Source organism: Phoca vitulina, unplaced genomic scaffold, assembly GCF_004348235.1.
Source record: "Phoca vitulina isolate PV1807 unplaced genomic scaffold, GSC_HSeal_1.0 scaffold15, whole genome shotgun sequence".
In the NCBI taxonomy this organism is placed as follows: domain Eukaryota; kingdom Metazoa; phylum Chordata; class Mammalia; order Carnivora; family Phocidae; genus Phoca; species Phoca vitulina.
In genome coordinates this window covers 19,014,501-19,032,886 of record NW_022589718.1, presented here as the reverse complement: position 1 = coordinate 19,032,886, position 18,386 = coordinate 19,014,501, and the positions used below count along the sequence as shown (strand labels likewise).

Sequence of the window (18,386 nt, the reverse complement as noted above, 5' to 3'; positions counted from 1 at the left end):
CAGTGGTTCAATTTCATTCTTTTGCAGGTGGCTGTTCCATTTTTTCAGCATCATTTATTGAAGAGACTGTCCTTTTCCCACTGTATCTTCTTAGCTCCTTTGTCATAAATTAATTGACCATATATGTGTGGGTTTATTTTGGGGCTCTCTATTCTGGTTCATTGATCTATGTGTTTCTTATGCCAATTTCATACTGTGTTGATTACTATAGCTTTGTAATATAGCTTGCATTCAGGGAGCATATGCCTCCAGCTTTGTTCTTCTTTCTCAAGATTGCATTGGCTTATCAAGGTCTTTTGTGGTTCTGTAAAATGTTTAGAATTTTTGTTCTATCTCTGTGAAAAATGCCACTGGGATTTGGATAGATATTGCATCAAATATGTAGATTTCTTAGGATGTTATGAATATTTCAACAATATTAATTCTTCCAATCAAAGAGCATGGGATATCTTTACATTTATTTGTGTCTTCTTCAGTTTCTTTCATCATTGCCTTATGGTTCTCAGTGTACAGGTTTCAATTCCTTGGATAAATTTATTCCTAGTTTTTATTCTTTTTGATACAGTTGTGAATAGGATTGATTTCTAATTGCTTTGGCTAATACTTCCAAAACTATGTTGAATAAAAGTTACAGAAGTGAATATCCTTGTCTTATCCCCGGTCTTAGAGAAAAACATTTCAGCTTTTCATCGGTGAGTATGGTACTAGCTATGAACTTATCCTAAATAGTCTTTATTATGTTGAGGTATGTACCTCTTTACCCACTTTGTTAAGAGTTTTATCATAAATGGATATTCAATTTTGTCAAATGCTTGTCCTGCATCTATTGAGATAATCATATCATTTTATTCTACATTTTATTAATGTGGTATATCACATTAATTGATTAATGGATGTTGAACTATCCTTGTATCCCTAGAATAAATCTCATTTCCCATGGGCAGAAGTTGCAAAAATTGGGGCTCCAGATGAGTGTGCATGCTCCTTTCTTGGACATAGTGGTGAGCTTTGGTGAGGCAGAAACAGACCTCACAGATGGTGTCCTCCAGCCTACATTCCCTGAGAGCAGCTTTGTAGCCTCTAGATTTGTGCCAAACCTGAAGCCTACACCTAAGGCCAAAGGTCCAGGGCCAACAAGTAGGCCTCTTTCATGGAAAGGCTTGGAGTGTATTTCAGTTTTCTGTTTATATAGTGCCCTGGGGTCATAGCCTGCCAAGAACTGTGTCTCTCATCATTGTGGGACCCAGGAATATAAGTCCTGCTGTCCACCAGAGCCAGGCAATCAAAGGGTGTCCTTTGGATGACAGCCACAAAAACCAGTGTGTCAGAAATAAAAACGGGTGCCAGGCATGTAGAAGATCTCCCTCTCAGAGATGTGGGCACTATGCAGTATACATAGAGCACGAAGATAATATCTGCCTTCTGAGCTTTCAGAAAAGGTTAGCAGTAAGCCCTTAGATATGTGTTTAATCAGAATCCTGCTCCACTGGCTGTTGCTATGATGATAATATAATAGACCTTTTTCCAGAAAGACTGAGTTCCTAAGATTGTTGCCTCTTGACATGCCCTGGGGATGGTAGCTGTTGAAGAACTCTCTCTGTTGGTTATAGTCCTGTAGGATCTATGAGTTAAGCCCTGCTGGCTGCCAGAGCCAGGTAATGTGAAGTTGCAGTTTGACAGCAGCCATGAAAACAAGGAACCAGAGAAGGGTAAAAACTCCTTTCTGTAAGTGTTATATTCTCTGATAATGATGAAACAGCCCTTGCTCCTTGCTGGAGCAAGGCAGAGGGAGAGTGCAGAGACTGAGATTGCATTCACCAGCTTCCACTCCCTATGAGCATCTTCCTACACTCCTGTAAGTGTTACAGCCCAGAAGCCTGCCTCAGGCCAAAGCTCCTGGATAACATAAGCCTCTTTCTCAGAAACACTGGGAGTATGTTTCAGTCTGCTGTCTGTGCAGTGCCCTGGCAGCGGTAGTCTGCCAAGAATGGTCTCTCTGATTGTTACAGTCTCATGAAACCCAAGATCACAAGCCCCTCTGACCTTCAGATCCAGGTGGTCAAGGGGTGTCTCCTCAGTGACAGTCATGAAACTGGGGCACCAGACATGCATAGACACTCTCCTCTGGGAGATACTGGCACTCTGGAGCATAGCAGAAGGAGAGCATGAAGATGGTGCCCACTGGCTGGAGTGAGGCCGAGGGGAGTGCAAAGATGGTGCTTGCCAAGAACAGAGTGGGAGAAAAAGTAAAAGAAAATAAGAAAGGAAAAGAAAAAAGGAAAAACAGAAGAAAGAAAAGAAAGGCAGAGGGAGAGTATGGAAGATGGTGCCCACCAGCTGGAGCATAAAGATGACACCCACGAGGAAAGAGAAAAAGAGAATGATAGCTCTTTCTGGATTTAGCAAAGCCAAGGGAGAGTAAGAAGATGGCACCCACCAGCCTCTATCCCCAGGGAGTATGCCAGCAGGCCCCTGCCCCTTAGACCAATACTTTAAAGTTAAGAAATAAGTCTCTTTCCATAAAATCTGGGAGCTTTTCAAAGGGCTGCTTTTGTGCTGGGCCCCTGGAGCAAGTGAGTCTGCTTATGGGCCTTTAAAGAGATGTTCCTCAGTTTGCCACAGACGCATGGGTCTCATGGGCATGAGCCCCATTGGTCTTCAGAGTCAGATGTTTTGGGGGCTCATCTCTCAGGTGCATGTCTTAAAAGTTACACTGGGACAGATCCTTTGCTCCTCAGGGAGAAACTCCAGGTTTTGATTTCCTTTTCAATTGTGAGTCACTGCTCCAGGGGTGTGGTTTATGGCACGATTGTGTCTCAGTCTTTCCTACCTATTTAGATGTGGTTTTCTTCTTGGTTGCTTGATGTGTAGGTGTTGCTTTGCCAGTTTTTAGTTTGTTTTTGTCTTTTTTTTTCCCCAGAGGCTATTGTTCCATATGTACCTGTAGATTTGATGTATTTGTGGGAGGAGGTGAGTTCAGGATCTTCCTATGTGGCCATTTGAACCAGAAGGTCCAAATGCTAATTCTTACCACCCTCTCACATTTTCTTGAAGTTCAGTCAAACTGACCCACCTGTTGCTTCCCAAACTACATGACATATATCAGGAGGCTATAAAGTGTTAAAAAGTGTAGGCTCTGGAACTAGAATTCCTGGCTTCATATCCTAGCTCTGCTACTTGGTAATTGGGTGAGCTCGAGTGTCTCTAAACTCTGTGTCTTGGTATCATCTGTGTAAATGACACAGTGGTAATGCCTATCTCTTTGAGCTGTGAGAATTTAAGGAACAAGTAAATATAAAGCATTTAAAATAGCATCTGACATGAGGTGTTCATCAAATGTTACCTGTTATAAGGCATTTCTTGAAGTTCCTTATTTTTGTATTTCAACCTGTTTTTACATTGGCTTGTTAATTTTTCTTTAGTTGCCTTCTGAATAAACACATTTTTTTGAATAAACACATTTTAACTGATTAATTGTGAGTTGGTGTAAATGATGACAGAAATCAGAAATTACTGACTTAAACATGCTGGTAGGCATTCTCTCTCTTTTTTTTTTTTTTTAGATTCTATTTATTTATTTGTCAGAGAGAGAGACAGCACAGGCAGGAGGAGGGAGAAGCAGGCTCCCACTGAGCAAGGAGGCCGATGTGGGTCTCCATCCCAGAACCCGGGATCATGACCTGAGCCGAAGGCAGGCACTTGACCAACTGAGCCACCCAGGTGTCCTGCTGGTAGGCACTCTTAACAGATCTTATTTATTTAAGCTAAATATGTTTGTTACTTAAAAATGGGTTGGGCGGGTCCCTGGGTGGCTCAGTCATTAAGCATCTGCCTTTGGCTCAAGTCATGATCCCAGGGTCCTGGGATTGAGCCCCGCATCGGTCTCCCTGCTCAGCGGAGAGCCTGCTTCCCCCTCTCCCACTCCCCCTGCTTGTGTTCCCTCTCTTGCTGTCTCTCGATGTCAAATAAATAAATAAAAATCTTAAAAAATAAAAAAATAGGATCAGGGGCTATTTATTTGGCTTTAAGTTTTACAATTTAAAAGTCCATTATTCCTTTGCTTTTTATATGAGTTTCTGATAATATTGGTTTCAATAATTACATATTTTTATGAAAACTGGCTAGAATTGTGATGTTTTATAATTGAATTATTTGAAAATGATTTCAAACATTAACAATATAGGGCGCCTGGGTGGCTCAGTCATTAAGCATCTGCCTTGGCTCAGGTCATGATTCCAGGGTCCTGGGATCGAGCCCCGCATCGGGCTCCCTGCTCAGCGGGAAGCCTGCTTCTCCCTCTCCCACTCCTCCTGCTTGTGTTCCCTCTCTCTCTGTGTCTCTCTCTGTCAAATAAATAAATAAAATCTTTAAAAAAATTAACAATATATAACATTATTTTTTACAACCTGTTTAACACTCTCCTTTTTACAATTTACCAGGTAAACACTATTTTCCTTAAGGAAAAATGAATTCATACAGGATTCAGAGATTTTAGTTTAGGAGGAATAAAAGGATAATTTCATCTAGTTTTGTTATTTCTCAGGAGAAAAAACTTGACTTGCACAGGATCACAGAGTTCAAGTATCAAATCCAAGATGAAAACCCGGGTATGCTAAAGCCATGTCTTTTGCCAATCCACATATGCACACAAGTTTGTAGACTTGCACAACATAAATTCAAACTTTTAGGTTTTCATTTATTAGTCAGCATCTTAAATATTGTATTTGTGTATTTTCAATGTTAGTTCAATATATTTTGTGCTATTTTTAAGCATTAGTAGAATAACATATTTCAAAATGTTAAACTTGTATTATTTTAAGGACTTGAGTTAGAATTTGGGAGGTGATTCAGTATAATCTAAACAGTTACCAATGGTGCCTGGCTTATAGAATTTTCTGGCTGTATGTCTAGACTTACTCATAAAGTGAGATTATATGTGATTTACTTATATTCAGGCCTTCCTACTACAAGGTGTAGTTCTACTTACTTACAGTAATATAAATTTTCATTCTATGGTGTTATTTTTTAAAAAAATCCTTTAAAATTATAATGGCATGTTCATCACACGAAAATTATAATTCTAATCTCTATTTTTATTGTGTTTTCTTTTTTCTTTTTTTTTTTTTATTGTGTTTTCAAAAAGCGTGCATCCTTAATGTGTCGTGTTTGATCAGTGGACTTCAACCTTAAAACCTTATTTCGCGGGCCATCTGTATGAAGACTTCTAGCAAAGCAAAGTGTTGTTTTTTTAATCTTTTAGTAACAATTATTGTCTACTCAAGTGTGTTTGGTTAATGTGGATATCTTCGTTTTGCTGTGGAAGAGCAGATGCTTAACTTTATTCTGCATCTCTGTGGGAGAAGTAGGGTGTGATGAGTAGTGTGTTCATGGAAAGCACATCACTATATAATGCTGTAGCTACATGGTCATTCCTTAATTCAAAGTGGAAAGTAGTTGAATTTTTGTCACTCCTTTTGGAAACCATTAAATCAAAAGTATCATTTCTGGGGATATCTATAAAGCATGTTAATTACTAAGTAACTTTGTTTATTTTTAAATATATTTCTTAGAGCAGCAATAAGCAGATTAAAGACTCCCCCCCAATTAATTTTCATATCACCCCTGTTAAGTAGATACCAGTGGTGTAACAGAAGAACTCATTACACACATGAGCAAGTTGAGGCGGAGGGAAGTTTGATGTTAATTCTGAACAGCATGTCAGCAATGAGGCCACAAACAGAAGAAGCAAAGCTTTCTAATTCCCAGCAGTGTTCTTGCCACTAAAACACATGATTTCCTCTGTAAGAATGCAAAGCTGTTTTTGCAAGTTTAAACATGATGTCATTTTTATCCTGTAAAGGAATAAGGCATTCCTTTGCTAATCGAACTAGCATTTGCAATCACAAACCTTATGTACAAAATGGTGGAATTTGATGTTAGGTGATAGAACCAAGATCATGGCCTTTGGGCAATCATAATTTCAAACTTCCAAACAGTTTGTTTATTTTGTGGCCATGGAAAGATTAGAGGAACATTGATAGGATGTTTAATAGATAATGTATAGCTAATGACTCAATTGTGATTGTTTCCTTGTGTATTAATAGTACAGAAATGTAGATTGACACCTGGATAATCCTACCTGGTTTTGAGCTAATCACTTATAAATGCTGTTTTTAAAATTTCTTCTTTTTTACTCATTGGCATACAAATTCAGATGGTACTGTGAAGAACTATAAAAAACAATGTATTCTAGCTTATTCGAAGAACACGCCTTAAATCTCAAGTGACTTTTTCTAGTCAAAAGTCAAGATGTACTATGTGTTATCACAACCCAGTCAATTTTGTGTTCCATGTATTTTTTATCCTTGTACAAAAGTGACCAATTGTTTATGATTGGAGAAGGGAAGGCAATATCTCTCCATATATAACTAATTTTAGGTTGTGTGTCACGGTAGCATTGAGAATCAATTTCAAATGATTTCTCCAAAGTGATACAAGTGGCTCATAACAAAGTTGTAAATAGAAACCAGATACATGTATTCCCATGCCAGCATTTCACTAGAAATGCTATATAGAAACATTGCAGGGAATGAGAAAAGCTTTAAATAGATCAGTTATCCAAATTAGATGATTAAATGATACAAGATATATGACTTCTAACACAGTGTTTGGCATATATTTAGCATTCATTACAGATTTGTTTATTTAGGATGTTTTTTCTCAATTAGAATTTTTTGGCTAGGAAACCTAGGATTTAAATCAGGCATGATAAAGCAAAATGAAACAAAACTTCTTTTTAATTTACCCATTATTGTGATAAAATACTTAATATTCAATAGCAAATATACATGCTACAAAAACCGTATCTTCAAAACATCAACCTTTGGGCATCTCCATTTTTTAAATAGTCCCCCTTAATGAAATTAATCAGTTACTACTCATGGAAATCACTGTGTTAGTTGCTCTAAGATTGTATTGTCTAATGTCGCCGCTAACCCCAAGTAGTTGTTCAGTACTTGAAGTGTAACTAGTGTGACCAAAGAACTGAATTTTAGATTTCTGGAGAAGATGGTAGAGTAGGAGGATCCTAGGCTCACCTTGTCTTATGAATAAACCTAGACAACACCCACATCAGTATAAATAACCCAGAAAATGACTTGAAGACTGGCAGAACAGACGTTCCACAGCTAAATGTAGAGAATAGGCCATATTGAAGAGAGTAGGAAGTGTGGAGATGTGGTTGGGAGCAAGAGGGAGAGACACCGCAGGCACAGAGAGGAGAGAGGAACAGACTCCACAAAAGGTGTCTCAGGCACAGGGAACCTACACTGGGAAGACAAATCCCCATAACATTTGGCTTTGAAAACCAGAGGACCTAACTTCACACGCATTCTTAAAATCAATGGGGCTTAACACCTGGAACTTTAAAAATCACTGGACTTGGCTCTGGGAGAGCTGAAGAGCAACAGGAAACTGAGTCCCTTAAAGAGGCAGTACAACAAACAGTCCTGAAATACAGCATAGAAGTTTGAAAAATGCCTGAGGTATATTGGAAAGAGAGTTATTTATTAATCTCAGGGCATGTGCTGGAGGGGCAGGAATCTTTGCGAGACTTCTTCAAGAACAGAAGAGCTGGTGGGTGCAATTTCTCTCTCCCATCCCCAAGCTTGGATACACAGACACCTGCTCAGTGTGAACCCCATCCACCTAGCTTGCTAATAGTATTCCCCACCCACATACTTTTCTGCAGACCTACCTGCTCAATCCTGGCCTTGGCAGGAGTTTCCTGGGTGGCTCCAGGTCCCCACCTGCAGCAGACTAGCACACGCATTCCTAGCACCACAACCCCCACCCACACGTTCTCCCAAGGACCTGTCGTCTCCAACATGTTCTTGGCAGGAACCTATCCAAAATGGCACAATAATCCTGAGAGTGTGCAAGCAGCCCAAGCAGGGCCAACACTGCTCCAAAGTGATTCCTGAAATGGCAGAGGAGAAGATACCACACACACTAGTCTAAGTCCCCATCAGTGGTCTGGGGACAGACATCTGGTCTGACTGCAGGCTCCACCCCCCAATGAAGCCTTCTCAGGAGACAACACAGAGAAAATACCTGCAGTTTGGTGCTACCACAGCTCTGGAAAACACTTGGTCTGACTCAACTCAAACCCAAGGTGGCCCCAGACTGGCCCACAAACAACAGGGACCAAAACTTTCCCACAACAGGCAAAGAGACCCATTGCAGAAAACTGGACTGAGGGTAAACATGCCTCAGCCACAACAGTAAGAGCAAATAACACACAAAAGAGACACCACTGAAGCACCAGGACATTGTCCTGCAAGGCACCATAAGACCTTGTCTTTATAAGACCACTACTTTCAAGAGCAGGAGACATAGCTGACTTTCCTAATGCAGAGAAACAGACACAGAGAGGTAGACAAAATAAGGAAACAGAGGAATATGTCCCAAAGGAAAGAACAGGACAAAATCACAGTAAGAGAGCTAAATGAATAGAGGTAAGTGAATTCAGTATGGTCACAGGATACAAAAATCATTATATAGAAATCTGTTGCATTTTATACACTAATAATGAAGTAGCAGAAAGGGAAATTAAGAAAACAGTCTCATTTACAATTGCATCCAAAATAATAAAAACCTAGGAATAAATGTAACCAAGTAGGTGAAAGACCTATAATCTGAAAACTATAAAACATCAATGAAAGCAATTGAAAACGACAAAAATAAATGGAAAGATATTCCATGTTCATGGATTGGAAAACAGATTTTGTTAAAATGTCCATACTGTGAAAATACCAACAGCATTTTTCACCGAAGTAGAACATAAAATCCTAAAATTTGTTTGGAAACAGAAGAAAGCCAGACTAGCCAAGGCAGTCCTGTAACAGAAAAACAACACTGGAGGTATCACAATCCCAGACTTCAAGTTATATTACAAAGCCATGCTAATCAAAACAGTATGGTACTGGCAAAAAAAGAAAAAAAATAGACACATAGATCAATGGAACAGATTAGAGAGCCCAGAAATAAATCCACAATTATATGGTCAATTAATCTTTGATAAAGCAGGAAAGAATATCCAATGGGGAAAAAAAACAATCTCTTCAAGAAATGGTGTTGAGAAAACTGAACAGCAACATCAAAAGAATGAAACTGGGGGGCGCCTGGGTGGCTCAGTCGGTTAGATGGCTGCCTTCGGCTCAGGTCATGATCCCAGGGTCCTGGGACTGAGCCCCACATCGGGCTCCCTTCTCAGCGGGGAGCCTGCTTCTCCTTCTCCTACTCCCCTGCTTGTGCTTGCACTTGCTCTCTCTCTCTGTCAAATAAAATAAAAAATCTTTAAAAAAAAAGAATGAAAGTGGACCAATTTTTTATATCATACACAAAAATAAATTAAAAATGGATTAAAGACCTAAATGTAGGACCTGTAACAATAAAAAACCCTAGAGGAGAGCACAGGAGGTAACTTCTCTGACATTAGTCGTAACAACATCTTTCTAAATATGTCTCCTGATGCAGTGGAAACAAAAGCAGAAATAAACTATTGGGACTACATTGAGATAAAAAGCTTCTGCACAGCAAAGGAAGCAGTCAACAAAACTATAAGACAGCCTACTGAATGGGAGAAGATATTTGCAAATTACTTATCCAATAAAGTGTTAGTCTCTGAAATATATAAAGAATCCATACAACTCAACACCCAAAGAACAAATAATCCAATTAAAAAATGGACAGAAGCCATGAACAGACATTTCTCCAAACAAGATACGCAGAGGGCCAACAGACACATAAGAAGATGCTCAACATCACTGATCATCAGGGAAAAGCAAATCAAAACCACAATGCCATATCACTAACATATCACAATGGCTAAAATCAAAAACACAATGAATAACAAGTCTTGGCAAGGATATGGAGAAAAAGGAACCCTCTTGCACTGTTGGTGGGAATGCAAACTGGTGCAACCACTCTGGAAAACAGTATGGAAATTCGTCAAAAAATTAAAAATAGAATTACCATATGATCCAGTAATTCCACTACTGGGTATTTACCCAAAGAATATGAAGACACTAATTTGAAAAGATATGTGCACCCTATGTTTATTGCAGCATTATTTACAATAGCCCAATTATGGAAGTAGTCTGTATTGAATGAATTTCAAATTGTTCTAGATGGGCAAAATTAAAAAAAAAATAGTTGTCTTAAAAATATTAATGTGAATAATTTTAAGAGATGTTTTCAGCAAAAAGTTAGTGGATATGATAAAAAGCATCCTCTCTACATTCAGAAATAATGAGATTATCACCTGAAACAGAAACTAAAGGTCTAACAAGAAAAAAATTTAATGATTTAACAGGTTCTGAGTTGATAACTTTGACCAGCTTTAAAATGGAGGCCACGGATTCTTGAAAAAACAAAAGAAAAAAGGAAATTATTTTAGAGGGATAGTAAAGTAATTATTTTAGTGAGAGAAATGTTTGAAAAATTTATAAGAAAAAGTAAAAATATATATAGTTTACAAAAAGCAAAGGCTTACAGTGAAGTCACCAAAGAATACAAAGAATATGACCTTTTTTACAGTGTCAAATATCAGTAGATTCTAATTTAAAAAAAAAATTGCAAGAACTTTTCTTGAACTGTGAGTCATGCAATAGAAGAAATACTATGTAGTAAATGCTTTGGGTATCTTTCATCTCATAGCACTTCCATATTTATGTAATCCATTTGTGACTTAAAGGAAGTTTAACTCATGGTATAGACATTGTTAAACACTTTACATCTGCATATGAATAAGCTAAATTTGAAATTCCAAGGGGAAAAAAAAGTTTATTTATAACCTAGGCAGGTATGGTAACTGAATTTATATTGAAGTGAAACTTTACAATAGTTCAAAATAATAATTTTAAACATTTTATAACATGATTTATTATGCAAAAAATCTTAATTTTCAATGTGAAACGGCAGTAAAAACTATAAGAAGACTTTGAAGAACCACTTATTGACATTAATAAATTTAGAGTTACTTTTCAATTTGTTCAAGGTCCCTTTAAATTTAATCTTAATATTACTGATTTGATACAACACTTAGTGATTTCATTTAACTTGGACAGATGTAGTTTTGAAACTGAAATGATTTTGTTTCACATTCAAGTCAATTCTCATAAACAGATGAACCAGTTTTGCAATGCAGATATGAATATTAAATAAATATGAGCTTGGTATTTAATTCAGTTTCTGGAAAATTTAAGTGTGTTTAGAACATAGGCATATTAATCTTCTTCGATATAAATTTTATTAAATACAAATATTCCTGGTGAACATTTAGTGTCTGAATTTACATGCTATTGATGTAAAATATACATCAGATTTGAAGGACATAATATGGAAAAATAATTAAAAAATCTTAATCTGTATATAGTTACATGTTTAAATGATAACATTTCAGATTTATTAGGTTAAATAAAATATGATATTTGTATTAATTGTATCTTTTTTTTTTACTTTTACGAATGTAGCATCTCAAAAATTTAAAATTGTATATGTACCTCACATTGTATTTCTGTTGGATGCTGCTCTAAGAAATAGAAATACATTTAAGTCTCACTCTCTCACTTCAGTAATCTTATAATATAATGAGGGAAAAAGAGATGCACTCAGGCCTAAAAAGCCAGAATGAAGGGAGAGCATGCATGGACTATTTTATTTTTTGAGTTTTCCCTTAATTCCTTGGTTTGCAGTGACCAAGCAAGTACTTGGTCATTCAATCAACAGAGTTATTAGTTGTTTGCTGCAAAGAAAGTGCTAATAGGTTTATCATTTGGTAAATTTACGATGTTTTACAGCAAGTTCTTAGTGACAGAAAATCATGAAGACTCTTCTTGTGGAGGTATCGAGAAAACATTTGTATACACACATCTCGTGAAGGGAAATTAAAGCTAAAAATACAGACTTTGCAGTTGCTGATGTATTTATGGTAATTATAGTTATGTTTAAGACACAGGATTGCACTCAAAACCAATTTATAACAGTTTGTGAGAGGAATAAGCTATCCTATGCTAGCGCAAAAAGTCTTCTTGTTTTGGGGAATCCTTGAGATACATCCTGGGAATGGGTAAGATCTGGACTGTTGCAGAAAACATTTAAAAAGAGAATGTAGTAAAGCCTGTGCACAAATATAAAAGAGTGATACCTATTATGCTACATACAGCAGATATTTGGTTTCAGGGGAGATGAGACAATAAGAATGAAAGGTTAGGTTAAGTTTTGACTTCTGAAGTTTTAGCATGCTACATAAAGAAATATGGACTATATCCTATTATCATTAGGGAGCAATTAAGAAATTTTGATATCACCTCACACCCGTCAGAATGGCTAAAATCAACAACACAAGAAACAACAGGTATTGGCAAGGATGCGGAGAAAGGGGAACCCTTTTGCACTGTTGATGGGAATGCAAACTGGTGCAGCCACTCTAGATAATAGTATGGAGATTCTTCAAAAAGTTAAAAATAGAACTACCCTATGATCCAGCAATTGCACTAATAGGTATTTACCCAAAGAATACAAGAATATCAATTCAAAGGGACACATGGCACTCCAATGCATATAGCAGTGTTATCTACAATAGCCAAACTATGGAAACAGCCCAAGTGTCTATCGACTGAGGAATGGATAAAGAATATCTGGCATATATATATACAATGGAATATTTCTCAGCCATAACAAAGAATGAAATCTTGCCATTTGCAATGACGTGGATGGAGCTAGAGAGTATTATGCTAAGCGAAATAAGTCAGAGAAAGAAAAATACTATATGATTTCACTCATATATGGAATTTAAGAAGCCAAACAAATGAGCAAAGAGGAAAAAAAGAGAGAGAAACCAAGAAACAGACTCTTTACTATAGAGAACAAACTGATGGTTACCAGAAGGGAGGTGGGTGGTGGGTGGGGTAAAATAGGTGATGGGGATTAAAGAGTGCACCTGTTGTGATGCACACCAGGTGTTGTATGTAAAGTGTTGAATCACTAAATTGTACACCTGAAACTAATATTACACTGTATGTTAACTAACTGGAATTTGAATAAAAACTTTAAAAAATCTTGAAAGGAGGATATACTGATTATAGTTGTGTTTTAGGAAAATTACTCCAGCATTAATGTGCCTGGCAGATTAAATTGGACAAGCCCAAAATGAAAAAGGTCAGTAAAGGTATCGACTGATAAATATGTGTATTGTAGTGTTGATAGTGCACAAAGGAAGAAGTAGATGTAAGAATTTAAGTGGGCCTTAGTGACTAGGGAATAATAGAATAAGACACAGGAACTAGCCAAAGATGAGTGATATTTCCAATCTGGTTGACAAGAGGCAGTTAAATTTTAGAAAAAAAAAATATATATATTTTAAGAGTATAGTAAATGCCATCAGGTGGCTGAAAATATAAGACTGTTATTAACAGAAGAAATAGGTCAACAACAGAAATATACACGGGGAATTATTCATTAATGAGATGAGAGTTGAAATAGTAAGGAAAAAAAACTGTCTCTATGAGAGAAATTAAAGGCAGCAGATTGATTTTTAGGAATGCATTTATTTTGCAGCCAGAAAAATTAAAAACATCATTTAATTAGACTTAGTCTATTGAAAAAAGAGGACGAGAGAAAAGAAGGTAGAGTACAAGGAAGTAAATGGAATGAAAACTTTTAGAAAAGAGAATATAGTATGAAATGTTGAAGAAATCCTGAGATAAAAGATTTAAGAACAAAAAAAGAACAATGGAGTGGCAAATCATGAAGTTATTATGAAAAATTATTATTCCTTATACTTAACCAAAGACACATTATTTATTCTTATATGTCTTACAAAAAAATGAGAATGCTGAATTCTCCCAGAAGAACCTAGAAAGAAAAGAGCATCTGATGCTTGGTGCATTTTCTAAATTTGGAGTTTATTCTATGGAAATTCTCTAAGTTGCCAACTTGATCTGGAACTCTTGGAGTGGTAACAGTTAACAGTTTTTTAAGAAGTTCATGAACCTTCAATGTACTAATCCATTTCAGTCTGAATAATGGCATAAGTACTATATTCTCTTATTTCTATATTTTAAACAAAATGGAATTCACTTAAAAGATGTATAAAATTATACACTGTTTTTCAGAATTGTTCACCACTATCCTTTGTCTATAAGATTTTATACCCTACTGTCATGTGTTTCAGTTATCTATTTTCATGATACTGCCTCAGTAAATGTTACAAACTGACTTAAAACATAATGTCATAAGACACGGACCTTTTTTTTTTTATTAGTAGTGAGTTTATTAGTCTCCCAGATGAGGCTTCTGGTCAGGGCCAGACTTAGTTGATCTCGGTTAGGATCAGTAATGCATTTTTAGGGAACTGAGGAGCAGGCTCTGGCTGATTTGTCTAGGATCTCCTCAGTTGGATGAACATCTCGTCTCAGGATACGACAGGGATCCAGAAGAGAGAGTAAAAGTGTGAAAGCTCTTAAGTTCTATGTTCAGAAGCAGAGTACCAGTACTTATGCCACTATTTATTGTCTAAAGTCAATCACAAGGCCAACCCCTCTTTAAAGGGTGGTGAAATAGTCCCCATATCTTGAAAGGAGAATCTAGAAAGTCACATTCCAAGAATTGTGGATAAAGGAAGAATTATATTCAATAATTCTCAATATATACATAGGCAATCTACCATACTGTATGATTTAGACTGCCTTTGGAGTTGGGGGGGAGAGTATTTTCCTGTCCTGCTGTCTGGTTTGACCATATGATTTGCTTTGGCCAACGTACTGTGAATAGAAATGTTGAAAATCTCTTCCCCTTAAGAGCCATTTCATGCTTTACCCATTCTGTTGATCTTTTCTCTAAGAACAGCTTGTCTCTGATGGGGTCTGCTTAGTAGCTGAAACGCTGGTATTAAGAAACACATGGGGTAGTTTTGTAACCAAACCATAGCCACCAATCTTTAATGTGAGTGAGAACTAAACTTTTTTGTCATTAAGTCACTTAGATATATGGATACAGATATATAAATACAGTTTTTTTTTTTCTTTTTAACCACAGCCCAACCTAGCAATAACACCAGAGTGTTATTGGAAGATTTATGTTACTAAGCACTTTCTCAACCAACAGATATGAAAAGAACAACTATTTTCAAGTGTCTGTCAATACACCCTTTTTCATATTATAGAATTTCCTCATCCAGTAAATTTTAGAAATCTGTGTCCCAAGGTAGTTTGTCCCATGAGTACTGAAAATAGAATATGATGTGAGTCACCCATCTGGCTTTTCCCCTGACATATAAATGATCTGTTTGTGAGTTTCCTGTTTCTTTCTAATTGTGCCTTCAGGACTACTGAACTATCTAAGGCTTGTTGAGGAAGGAACCTGCTAACCTGAAATCAGAGTGATAAATTCTGCCTTCAAGAATAAAAAAATGAAAGTGGGTGTGTTGGGGGGGCGGATATGAAACCAAGAAATATTTATAAAAGAAAGTTGAGAATGTAAAATGAAACCACTATGTACCCAATGACATATGTCTTACAAACTGAAACTTTAAAAATTCTACTTGTTTTCTTATATCAGACGTAGAAAGTCCTCTCTTTGTTTTCCGAAGAAGGAAATAGTTAAGTTGATAAGCAACTCACACTGTCCTATCTTGAATTCACAGAGTGCATACCCTCAAGAAATGGTTATTAATGATAGCTTTTAGGAAGAAAAAGAAAGCAAACAATTGCTGGAGCAGTTTGAAAAATAACAAGGGACTCATAAGACTCTAGCCTGTTTGAATATTGAATCTGGAGGCTTAAATATCAGGAAAACAATTTTTCTTATGTTTCCACAATTTTTTATGTATTTTTCCTCAAATGTCTTAAGACATAGCCTTATTAGGTTAGAAAGGAAAAAGATAGAGACAGAAATGTTATAACAAATAGAGTAAGCATGTGGTAAGATGATAATGAAAAGAATAGACTCACACAACTCTCCTCTCCCATCACCCATTCATTGGCATATCATCCTGATTTGCTGTAGAGAAAAACCCGTAATACAAACTAGTCAGAAATCCATTACAGGTTCAGTTTAAATAAAAATGAGCCACTGAAGGAGAGCATGTTGAGAGATGTTTATTTAATGGTTTTTGGAAAGATTGATTTAAAAAATCTCTAGCAGAATACTGAGGATTCTGTCTAATTCTGGACAAAAGCACATGAGGGCAATATGTATCTGGTTCAGGATTGCTACAGAATCATGTATTTATGGTCTTCAAGACATTTGCAAAACCCCAGAGATACGAAGTTTCTCTTAATCAAGAATTTATTGAGCATCTGTTATGAACAAACCCTCTCCCCTCAAGTTTTCTTCAGTATCTGAAGTAAAATCACTTTTTAGTATCCAGCCTACATAGAACAATAGATACTTTGAAGAACAAATGGATGGTTATTTATATATGACTCATTAGGACTGTTTGAGGCCAACACAGGCATGTGAGCCCTCTGTGGCCGTGATTGTTTGTGTGCTGTGGCGCACGCAGGGTAAGGTCGGGAACGCCCAGGTCTGAGAGGGGGAAAAGTCTCCCTCGCCTTGTTGTGTGCCTATGCCTCAGGCATCCGGTCAGCTGAGAAATGGCTCCTGATGTTTCTAATAAATTGTTCCTTGTGACGCTCACCAGAGAGAATGGCTCCGTGTGCGGGAGTGTAATGATCAGATAACATCCTGCTTCAAATGTATATGCGGGGTGTTGTCTGATCCCAGCATTCCTGCATAGGATTTGATTCTATCTCTATGTAGTTTCGGGGAATGGGTCATGAAGTACCTTTGCACAAAAGCTGATCAGAGAATGAGATTTACTTAAGATATGTAATTATTCCGGTGCAACCGGAGTTGATTTGTTTTTGTCCTTTCTTGCGTAAAGAAGTATCGGGATATCTTAATGCTTACATTGTTAATCAGTAACAATATATTTTGATTGTAAAGAGTATATAAGATGTCAAGAAATAAACGGCAGTATGCAGTTGCAAGTGCTGCCTTTGCTCTGCATCCCCTGTGTCCTGGTGATTTCGCGACCCTTACCCAGGGACCCCAACGCACTAGACGTTGACAACTGTTGATTTTTTTTTTCCATTTGAACAATTCCCCAGTAAGAAAAAGCGATGAGGAGGTCACAGTAAGATTTATACAAATACTAGTTTTTTATCCCTTAAGAATAAAGGTATAAATTTGTTATGATAAAGTTTGCTTTATTGCAGTGACACACATTCCAAAACATCTTTGTGCTTAAGGAAAAAAAGACAAAACAAAAAACGTTTTGTTCCTCTATATCCGATGGAGGTTTGTGCAGGTCTCTGCTCCACACAGATATTTAAGGACTCAGGCCAACAGAAGCTGTTTCATCTTTTAGCGTCACCATCAGGAATACGTCATCTCTGTTATTCTGTATGAAAAGAGACAATTGAGAAATGTGTTCTGGAATTAAATGCTTAGACAAGAAATGAAACATGTCACAAATGCTTATTACCTCCCAGCTAGAACTAGTCAAACGGTCCCAGCTAAGTAAAAGCTCAAAAGTAGAGGTATCTGCTTACCTAGAAGACAAAACAAAACAAAAAGATAAATATTGGTGAGAAATAACAATATCTCAGATGTTTAGTTTATTTAAACTAAAAAAGATCTTTTCGGAGGATAACATTGTGTCAGACATTATGATGTATACAGAAATGAGCAAAATGAAGCCACTGACTAGAAAATAAAGCATTCATCCTAATTGAGCTAACATATTTACACAATAGTAACAATAAAGATAGAATATGATAACATATTAAATTTCACATTGACCATCAAATGTTATGGGGTCAAAAGGTACAATTGTAAAGTATAGGATGTGTTAAATAACTATTCACTTATCTTATTTTCTTGAATTAAGACATATATTCCCAAGACATAGCTATTTAACAATGAGGGACTGATTTAGTCATTTGTTGAAGATTTACTTTGGTGTAACAGCTGTGCTTATAGAATAAAAAGATAAATGTAGAAAGAATAACTATGTCAAATCACTCAAGACTATACAGTTTTATTATGCCACAATGACCTTTATAAATTGCTTGATTTGTATATGATCTCTCTGCCTTATATTATTCAACATATCTATCTGAAGTATATGAATCCTGATGTTTATAAAAATTTCTTTGTGAGTTTCTTGTTCAACTTTTCATTCCCAAATCCTCTAAAGAAGATTTGAAATAATGGTTTTAAAGACAGCCAAATGAATATATATGTGTGGTAGTTCTGTAGGATAGAAATCAAATCACCAAGAGATAATTCAATGAAATAAACATTTTCTTGGAATACTT

The 18,386-nt window shown here is 36.5% G+C and overlaps 1 long non-coding RNA gene across 1 annotated transcript in view; it reads left to right on the top strand.

Moving 5' to 3' along the window:
- LOC116638032 overlaps positions 1-5,312 on the top strand; it is a 31,192-nt gene extending 25,880 nt beyond the window's left edge. Inside the window, exon 3 of the long non-coding RNA XR_004300598.1 lies at positions 5,144-5,312. This is a non-coding gene — a long non-coding RNA (uncharacterized LOC116638032). The remainder of the gene's footprint in view (positions 1-5,143) is intronic.
- Positions 5,313-18,386: the final 13,074 nt, after the last annotated feature.